A 10,712-nucleotide genomic window follows, 5' to 3' on the forward strand; every position below is an offset into this window, starting at 1 on the left:
GTAAATATGGTATTGGAACTGACCTTGTTTATAGCTTCTTACTTTCTTGTGTTCTTCTTATTTCATGTGTGTTTTGTTCTACCTTACGTTATTTTTAGTGCTACATTGATATTTATTACTGCATTGTTGTGTTTGGAGCTTGCAAGAAAGGCATTTCACTGTACTGTACTTGTGCAAGTGAGATCCAGCAGGTATATTTCATTGGTCACCTCCAAAGCCAACTTGTCCTTTGGCCGCCTTTCCTTCCAGTTCTCTGCTGCCAATGACCGGAACGAATTGCAAAAATCACTGAAGCTGGAGACTTATATCTCCCTCACTAACTTCAAGCATCAGCTGTCAGAGCAGCTCACCGATCATTGCACCTGTACACAGCCCATCTGTAAATAGCCCACCCAACTACCTCATCCCCATATTATTTATTTTTTGCTCCTTTGCACCCCAGTATCTCTACTTGCACATCATCTTCTGCACATCTATCACTCTAGTGTTAATGCTAAATATATCATTATTTCACCACTATGGCCTATTTATTGCCTTACCTCCCTAATCTTACTACATTTGCACACACTGTATATAGATTTTTCTATTGTGTTATTGACTGTACGTTTGTTTATCCCATGTGTAACTCTGTGTTGTTTGTGTCACACTGCTTTGCTTTATCTTGGCCAGGTCGCAGTTGCTCTCAACTGGCCTACCTGGTTAAATAAAGGTGAAATAAAATATATAAAAAAATGTTTTAATAAAAGAGACCGCACTCACTGGCCAACAGAGCTTTAAGAGTCCCATACAGCAAAAACACAGAGAGACAGTATGTTCTCAATTCATCTGTTTCCATCTGGCCAAGAAAGCAGGACTTACCGTAGATGGAGTTCTCTGTCCCCAGCCTATCTGCCTGGGGTGACTGTTGCATAGCAGCATCCCGCTCCAACCAGCATGTGTCATGGCCGACTGCCTCATTCTTACACTGGAAACACAAACAGAGATACAGGTAGTCTAGCAGTTAAGAGTGTTGGGCAAGTATCCGAAAGGTTGCTGTTTTGAGTCTCCGAGCCGACTAGGTGAGAAATCTGTTGATGGGCCCTTGAGCAAGGCACTTAACCTTAATTGCTCCTGTAATTTGCTCTGAACAAGATTGTCTCCTTACTGACTAAAATGTAAAATATAGATACACCTAAATATTTTATCACAATGCTACTGTGGCTAACCAGTTAAAACCATGGAGATTTGTTAACAATGCTCTCTCTGACAGGCACAGTCAGACACATATCAATGAGACTGACATTTGAAATTAATAAATTATTCACTCTCTCCTTGTGGCACTGTAACTGAGTTAAAATAATGATTTATTGATTATAGATGGTTGGGTGATGAATCACGTCTTCTCACATCACTGCACTGACATACAGAGCTTGGGGGAATAACCCCTTTTTGTAAGAATACATAAACAGCTCCTCATATTGACTAACTTGACTTTAACCAGGACGTCCCATTGAGGTCTGAAAACCTATTTCCCAAGGGAGACCTGGGCTGTTATGTTACTGTACCTCGTCATCAATGTCCAACTTCTGTACCATCTGCTGCTGGAGAAGCCATTTGGTCCACACACACGTGAAAATTACCTTTATCCTTGCTGCATTATGGATGCTCTATCCTGGCACATTGCCATTAGACAGGTGCAGTGCATAGCCACTCAGCTAAAAGTCCATAAAGTGTGGAAGATAACAGTTAGAATAGTAATAATAGCAGCATAAGGGATAGGTTAGCAAAAGTGTTAAAACTGTTTGCATAGTAACATTAGCAGTTAGCATAGTGTTGGGTGCGACCGCAGTATGTGACCTCCTGTGTTTACGATCGGCAGGAATTTAGCTATGTTGTCACGCCCTGATCTGTTTCACCTGTCTTGGTGATTGTCTCCACCCACCTCCAGGTGTCTCCTGTTTTCCCCATTAGTCCCCGATGTATTTCTCCCTGTGTTTCCTGTCTCGCTGTGTCAGTTTGTCTTGTTTTGCTAGTGTTCCACCTAGCTCCTATTTTTCCACAGTCTCTGGTTTTTCCAAGCCTTCCTGGTTTGGACCCTTGCCTGTCCTGACACCGAATCTGCCTGCCTGACCATTCTGCCTGTTCTGATCTCGAGCCTGTCTATCCCCTTGTACTGTTTGGACTCGGACATGTTCACTGAACCTCTGCCTGTCCTGACCTCGTCAAGGGAAATGTTAAATGGAATAGTAACTGAAATCTGGACACTGACTGTAGGTCTTAGCCTAATATAATATTAACTCCTGTAAAATGTTACACCAAATGTACATTTTCAGCTTCCAGGAATTGTGTACAGATCCTTGCGACATGGGGCAGAGCATTATCATGCTGAAACAGGAGGTGTTGGCTTTGGGTGAATGGCACGGCAATGGACCTTGTCATGGTGTCTCTGCATTCAAATTGCCATAAATAAAATGCAATTGCGTTCATTGTCCATAGGGTATGCCTGTCCATACCATGGGGCACTATGTTCACAACGTTGACATCAGCAAACCGCTTGCCCACACGGTGCCATACACGCTCTTCCCGGTACAGTTGAAACCGGGATTCATCTGTGGAGAACACAGCCATTGAAGGTGAGTATTTGGCCACTGAAGTCGGTTACAATGCCGAACTGCAGTCAGGGTCAAGACCTTGGTGAGAACGACGAGCATGCAGATGAGCTTCCCTGAGATGGTTTCTAACAGTTTGTGCAGAAATTCTTTGGTTGTGCAAACTCAGTTTCTTCAGCTGTCCGCGTGGCTGGTATCAAACAGTCCAGCAGGTGAAGAAGCAGGTTGCGGAGGTCCTGGGCTGGCGTGGTTACACGAGGTTTTGAGGCCGGTTGGACGTACTGCCAAATTCTCTAAACTGACGTTAGAGATGGCTTATGGTAGAAAAATTAACATTCAATACTCTGGCAACAGCTTTGGGGGACATTCTACAGTCAGCATGCCAATTGCACACTCCCTTTAAACTTGAGATATCTGTGGCATTGTGTCGTGTAACAAAACTGAACATTTCAGAGTAGCCTTTTATTGTCCCCAGCATAAGGTGCACCTGTGTAATGATCATGCTTCTTCGGGATTGGTGTCCCTTCCACGGGACGGTTGAGCTAACATAGGCTAATACGATTAGCATGAGGTTGTACGTAACAAGAACATTTCCCAGGACATAGACATATCTGATATTGGCAGAAAGCTTAAATTCTTGTTAATATAACCGCACTGTTCAAATTACAGTAGCTGTTACAGTGAAAGAATACCATGCTATTGTTTGAGGAGAGTGCACAATTTTGAACATGAAAAATGATTAACCTCGATGGGCTAGGTGGGACGCTTGCATATTTATATCAAAAAACAGGTTTTTACATTAGCATGTGACTAGCATGTGACTAGCATTCCCACCGAACACTTCCGGTGAATTTACTAAATTACTCACGATAAATGTTCACAAAAAACAATTATTTTAAGAATTATAGATACAGAACTCCTATATGCACTCGCTATGTCCGATTTTAAAATAGCTTTTCGGTGAAAGCACATTTTGCAATATTCTAAGTAGATAGCCCGGCATCACAGGGCTAGCTATTTAGACACCCACCAAGTTTAGCCCTCACCAAAGTCAGATTTACTATAAGAAAAATGTTATTACCTTTGCTGTTCTTCGTCAGAATGCACTCCCAGGACTTCTACTTCAATAACAAATGTTGGTTTGGTCCCAAATAATCCATAGTTATATCCAAATAGCGGCGTTTTGTTCGTGCGTTCAAGACACTATCCGGAGGGTAAATAAGGGTTACGCGCCTGACGCGTTTCGTGACAAAAAAATTCGAAATATTCCATTACCGTACTTCAAAGCATGTCAACCGCTGTTTAAAATCAATTTTTATGCCATTTTTCTCGTAAAAAAATGATAATATTCCGACCGGGAGTGGTTGTTTTCGTTCAAAGAGAGAGAAAGTAAACATGGAGTCGACTCGGGCACGCGCCTCCAGTATCATTGTTCTCAGATCGACCACTTACAAAATGCGCTAATGTTTTTCAGCCAGGGCCTGCAAAGCCACGATTCAGCTTTCTGACGCCTTCTGAGAGCCTATGGGAGCGTTAGAAAATGTCACGTCATGCCAGAGATCCCCTGTTTTGGTTGGAGATGATCAAGAAGGCCATGAAATGGTCAGAGAGAGTGCTTCCTGTTTGGAATCTTCTCAGGTTTTGGCCTGCCAAATGAGTTCTGTTATACTCACAGACACCATTCAAACAGTTTTAGAAACTTTCGGGTGTTTCTATCCAAATCAAACAATTATATGCATATTCTAGTTACTGGGCAGGAGTAGTAACCAGATTAAATCGGGTACGTTTTTTATCCGGCCGTGCAAATACTGCCCCCTAGCCCCAACAGGTTAATAAATAAATTAGGCACGTTTGGACAGTCTTGATGCAAAACTTTGAACAGAAATGCAATGGTTCATTGGATCAGTCTAAAACTTTGCACATGCACTGCTGCCATCTAGTGGCCAATCTGAACTGGACCTGGGCCGGAATAATGCATTATGGCCTTTCTCTTGCATTTCAAAAATGATTGTACCATAAAATACAAAAGAACAGTTGGTTATTTCTTTGTGTTATATTCTCCTACATTCCTTTCACATTTCCACAAACTACTGCAATATCACATTTACATAAGTATTCAGACCCTTTACTCTGTATTTTTTTTAAACACCTTTGGCAGCAATTACAGCCTTGAGTCTTCGTGGGTATGACACCACATTCTTCTCTCCAGATCCTCTCAAGTTCTGTCAGGTTGGATGGGAAGTAACTCTGCACAGCTAATTTCAGGTCTCTCCAGAGATGTTCAATCGGGTTCAAGTCCGGGCTCTGGCTGAGCCACTCAAGGACATTCAGAGACTTGTCCTGATGCCACTCCTGTGTTGTCTTGGGTGTGTGCTTAGGGTTGGAAGGGGAACCTTCGCCCCCAGTGTAAGGTCCTGAGCGCTCTGGAGCAGGTTTTCATCAAGGATCTCTCTACTTTGCTCTTTTCATCTTTGCCTCAATCCTGTCTAGTCTCCCAGTCCCTGCTGCTAAAAAACATCCCCACAGCATGATGCTGCCACCACCACGCTTCACAGTAGGGATGGTGCCAGGTTTCCTCCAGACGTGACGCTTGGCATTCAGTCCAAAGAGTTCAATCATTGTTTCATCAGACCAGAGAATCTTGTTTCTAATGGTCTGAGAGTCCTTCAGGTGCCTTTTGGCAAAGTCCAAGCGAGCTGTCATGTGCTGGAGATATGGTTGTCCTTCTGCAAGGTTCTCCCATCTCCACAGAGGAACTCTGGAGCTCTGTCAGAGTAACCATTTGGGTTATTGTTCACCTCCCTGACCAAGGCCCTCCTCCCCCGATTGCTCAGTGTGGCCAGGCAGCCAGCTTTAGGAAAAGTCTTTGTGGTTCCAAACTTCTTCCATTTAAGAATGGCCACTGTGTTCTTGGGGAACTTCAACGGTTCAGAAATGTTTATGTACCCTTCCCCAGATGTGTGCCTCGACACAATCCTGTCTCTACAGATAATTCCATCAACCTCATGGCTTGGTTTTTACTCTGACATGCACTGTCAACTGTGGGACCTTATATAGACAGGTGTGTGCCTTTCCAAATCATGTCCAAGCAGTTGAATTTACCACAGGTGGACTCCAATCAAGTTGTAGAAACATCTCAAGGATGATCAATGGAAACAGGATGCACCCAAGCTCAATTGCGAGACTCATAGCAAAGGGTCTGAATACCTATGTAAATAAGGTATTTCAGTTTTTTATTTTAATACATTTGCAAAAAAAAAACTGTTTTGGCTTTGTGATTATTGGGTGTTGTGTGTATATTGATGAGAGAAAAAAAGGAAGGTGTTTGAATACTTTCTGAATGCACTGTATCTGATATATACACCTGTACTGTATGTTGTAAATGGAGAACCATTCTTATATCCTGTTCTGAAAGAGAACCATTAAGTACAGTTAGTAATTCACTAATAAAGTGACTTTTATCCAGATGTGCTGACGTACAGTGCCATTCCAGGGTTTTTATTTTTACTTTTTCTACATTGTAGAATAATATTGAAGACATCTGAACTATAAAATAACACTTATGGAATCATGTAGTAACCAAAAACGTGTTAAACAAATCAAAATAGATTTTGTATTTGAGATTCCTACGATGTTTATTTCTCAACTTTCCGAATATTAAGCACATTGCTTTGCTTTACAAGTGAGTATAGCCTACCGGGCTGGCATGAAAATGAACCACGTGAAAAGCATCCTCCATTCGTTATTTAAGTGCATAGATGACATGTATTTTTTCCCCCAGACCCTGTTTGAGAAACATGCAAGATAATGGTCCATTCTAAACCAAAACAATTTTCACACATATAATATTTAGTATATGTAAAGACCAAGATTAAATCAAGAATAGTCTGATAAGTGACATCATTAGTCTGTCACTTGTGAATGATGCCCAGCTTAAGGCAAGAAACAGCACATGCCTTTATTTTAGCAAATTTTCAAATCATAGTCGCACACCTTATGTAGCCTAGCCCATAGGCCTGTATGGTTTGATAAGGTTTGTATCACAACTAAAGTGTCCAAATGTGACCCGTTTCAGGTATGTTGCAGGTCACTACTTCACACGAGAACGTTTTGAACATACATTATTTTGTGAACTTTCATGTGCCTTAATAACAAACTTGTATGCCATCTGTAAATACGAATAAAATGGTTAAATTACGAGCCAAGTTGGTTAAGCCACAGAAAAAGTCATCAACCTTCCCGCTAGCCATGATTGGCTGAGATAATGAGTGGGCTGGAAATGCCGAGAGGCGAGTTTGGATTGGTCTACCATTATTACGTTCTCCCCTCGGGTGTAGCTTGTCTGAGGAGGAGACGTAAATGCCTGGGCCTAAACACACCAGGTAAACCAGATGAAAGGGGAAGAAATGTGGGGTGTAATGAGCGAAAATAATCAGACCACAACCAGAACTCAATTTTAGCCCTCAGGGGATGTTTAGTAAAGTAATTAAATAAACAATATAAAAACACCCATAAAGAATCAGTAAGAAAACAAAAACTAACAACCACAACAAGGGAAGGTAAGAGAAGGGAATGTTTGGGATCGGGGTCCAAGTAATGAAAATTAACAAAAGGTCCCTCTTCTACACACCTAATCCTTCCTAACGCACTCTAAACCCTAACCCACTGTCCTACCTGGTTCCAAGAAAATACAAGGGTGACACCCGCCCGGCTAACCTAGTGTATAAAACAATGGGTTATCTACGTGGGAATGTACACCCATGAGCAGATCTACCTTTTCCCTTCTCCAGGACCTAGGTAGGGTCGAGTACCTCAAGAGGACAGGCTGAAACACAAACAAAGATAAATTAAAACAAATCATCAAACAAAACAAGTGTCCCCTCTCTTCTTCTCTTCTCACACGGCAAACAGATATCCTCTCTGTAATCAGCTACAGCCACGCCCACCATCGTTAGCCGCATCTCGGTACACCTGTAATGCCCAAGACACAAACACACTAACAGGGGAAAATGGGGAACAAGAAAAATGTAACACGTAACACGCCCCCCCCAAAAAATAGTAAACCCCTTGGTTTATGATAAAACCCTTACATACATATATTTTTTTATAATACCAACTACTTACAACACCCCCTAGTTGTCAATGCCTTGTTCTATTATTATTTTTTCACTAGGCACGGGACAAAGCATCCGCAACTACGTTTTCTGAACCCTTTATGTGCTGAATTTGTAAATTATAACCCTGTATAACCAACGCCCAACGCATAAGACGTTGGTTGTGGTTATACATGCGGCTCAAGAAAGTTAAAGGGTTGTGGTCTGTGTATACCACAACAGGCAACACACTGGAGCCAACATAAACCTCAAAAAATTGTAGGGCAAATAACAGCGCCAGGGTCTCCTGTTCGATAGAAGTCTTCTGTCTATTTGAGCTGGTCAGTATGTGTAGAGTAATCCTGTCTAACACGGCTTTTTTTTTTAAATGTATTGCTATTAAAACTTAACAAAAAGACTCCAGTGTGCAAGTATCCATTTCAATAGAACATCACTACAACAACTGTTTCAGAACACTCTCATCTGAGTGTAGAAGAGCACAGAATAACTGCTGAATTTATGAACGCTCAACACCGGTTGAATATGGCCGGTGTAAGTAAACTTTGGCAAAATAACAAAATTAAATTGTTGCCAGGAGCACAGTTAGTCACCAACGCTGTGGATAACATGAAAATAGCCTAACCAGAGTTTGTGCTACAGGATGCAAATTTCTGTTTGAAAAAGCTAGCCTTAGCTTTCCTAACTGCCTGTGTATATTGGTTCCTAACTTCCCTGAAAAGTTGCATATCACGGGGGCTATTCGATGCTAATGCAGTACGCCTCAGGATGTTTTTGTGCAGGTCAAGGGCAGTCAGGTCTGGAGTGAACCAAGGGCTATATCTGTTCCTGGTTCTACATTTTTTGAATGGGGCATTGATAATTTGTGTGAGATTGAGGGAATCAAGCTTAGATTGAAGGATGGCTGGGATGTTAAGCATGCCCCAGTTTAGGTCACCTAGCAGCACAAGCTCTGAAGATAGATGGGGGGCAATCAATTCACATATGGTGTCCAGGGCACAGCTGGGGGCAGAGGGTGGTCTATAGCAAGCGGCAACGGTGAGAGACTTGTTTCTGGAAAGGTGGACTTTTAGAAGATGCTTGAATTGTTTGGGTACAGACCTGGATAGTAAGACAGAACTCTGCAGGCTATCTCTGCAGTAGATTGCAACTCCGCCCCCTTTGGCAGTTCTATCTTGTCGGAAAATGTTATAGTTAGGGATGGACATTTCAGGGGTTTTGGTGGTCTTCCTAAGCCCGGATTCAGACACGGCTAGGACATCCGGGTTGGCAGAGTGTGCTAAAGCAGTGAATAAAACAAACGTAGGGAGGAGGCTTCTAATATTAACATGCATGAAACCAAGGCTATTACGGTTACAGAAGTTAGGAGTGGAGCTAGGCACTGCAGGGACTGGATTGACCTCTACATCACCAGAGGAACAGAGGAGGGATAGGATAAGGGTACGGGTAAAGGCTATAAGAACTGGTCGTCTAGTATGTTCGGAACAGAGAGTAAAAGGAACAGGTTTCTGGGCGTGATAGAATAGATTCAAGGCATAATGTACAGACAAAGGTATGGTAGGATGTGAATACAGTGGAGGTAAACCTAGGCATTGAGTGATGATGAGAGATACTGTCTCTAGAAACATCATTTAACCTCTCTTGGGTAGGGGGCAGTATTTTCACGTCCGGATGAAAAGCATGCCCAAAGTAAACTGCCTGTTACTCAGGCCCAGAAGCTTGGATAGAAAACACTCTAAAGTTTCTAAAACTGATATGGCAGGTGAAACCCCGAGGACAAACCATCCCCCCCCAAAAAAAATTCAGTCTACCACTATTTTCAATGGCTGTCACTTTTATTACAAGGCGAAGTCCTCCTAGATTGCAGTTCCTAGGGCTTCCACTAGATGTCAAGTCTTTAGAAAGAGTTTCAGGCTGGTTTTTGGAAAAATTAGCCAGAAATTGTATTTTTTCTAGGTGGCTCCCATTTTTGTCTGTAGTGTTTCAAAGCGCGTGAATGAGAGCGCATTCTTTGGTATTTTCCTCCGGTAAAGACAATAACGATTCTCTGTCTTAAATTTTATCGTTTATTTACGTATTAGGGTACCTAAGGTTTGATTATAAACGTTGTTTGACTTGTTTGGAAGTTTATTAGTAACGTTTGGGATTCATTTTCTATGCATTTTGATGGACGGAAACTGGGTGGATTATTGACTGAAGCGTGCCAGCTAAACTGAGTTTTTATGAATATAAAGAAGGACATTATCGAACAAAAGGACCATTTATGATGTAACTGGGATCTTTTGGAGTGCCAACAGAAGAAGATCAAAGGTAAGGCATTTATTATATCGCTATTTCTGACTTTCGTGTTGCACCTGCCTGGTTGAAATATGTTTTTCATGGTTTTGTATGTGGGGTGCTGTCTGTCAGATAATCGCATGGTGTGCTTTCGCCATAAAGCCTTTTTGAAATCTGACACAGTGGCTGAATTACCAAGAAGTTAAGCTTTATTTTGATGTATTACACTTGGGATTTTATGAAAGTTGAATATTTAGAATTCTGTAGTTTGAATTTCACGCTCTGCCATTTCACCGGATGTTGGCCAGGTGGGAAGTTAAACCAGGTGGAACTAAAGTGTTAGCTAAGGCATATTGAGCAGGGCTAGAGGCTCTACAGTGAAATAAGACAATAATCACTAACCAGAACAGCAATGGACAAGGCATATTGACATTAGGGAGAGGCATGCGTAGCCGAGTGATCATTGGGATCCAGTGAGTAGTTAGGCTGGCTAGAGACACGGCGATTCAGACAGCTAGCGGGCCGGGGCTAGCAAGCTAGTAGAAGGGCCTTAGAGGCATGTCGTGACAGAAGTCTCTTCTAGCCTCCTCGAGCGGAGCCTTCCCGTGCGGTTGCGTTGGCGGACCAGTCGTGATGGATTAGTAGGGTTTGTGTAGTAAAGGGGTCCAGTCCAATTGGCGAAATAGGTATAGTGGTCCAAGAAATTGGCCGATGGATCTCTTCAGCTAACAGTCCA

The sequence above is a fragment of the Salmo trutta genome, chromosome 5 (genome assembly GCF_901001165.1).
Source record: "Salmo trutta chromosome 5, fSalTru1.1, whole genome shotgun sequence".
Lineage (NCBI taxonomy): Eukaryota > Metazoa > Chordata > Actinopteri > Salmoniformes > Salmonidae > Salmo > Salmo trutta.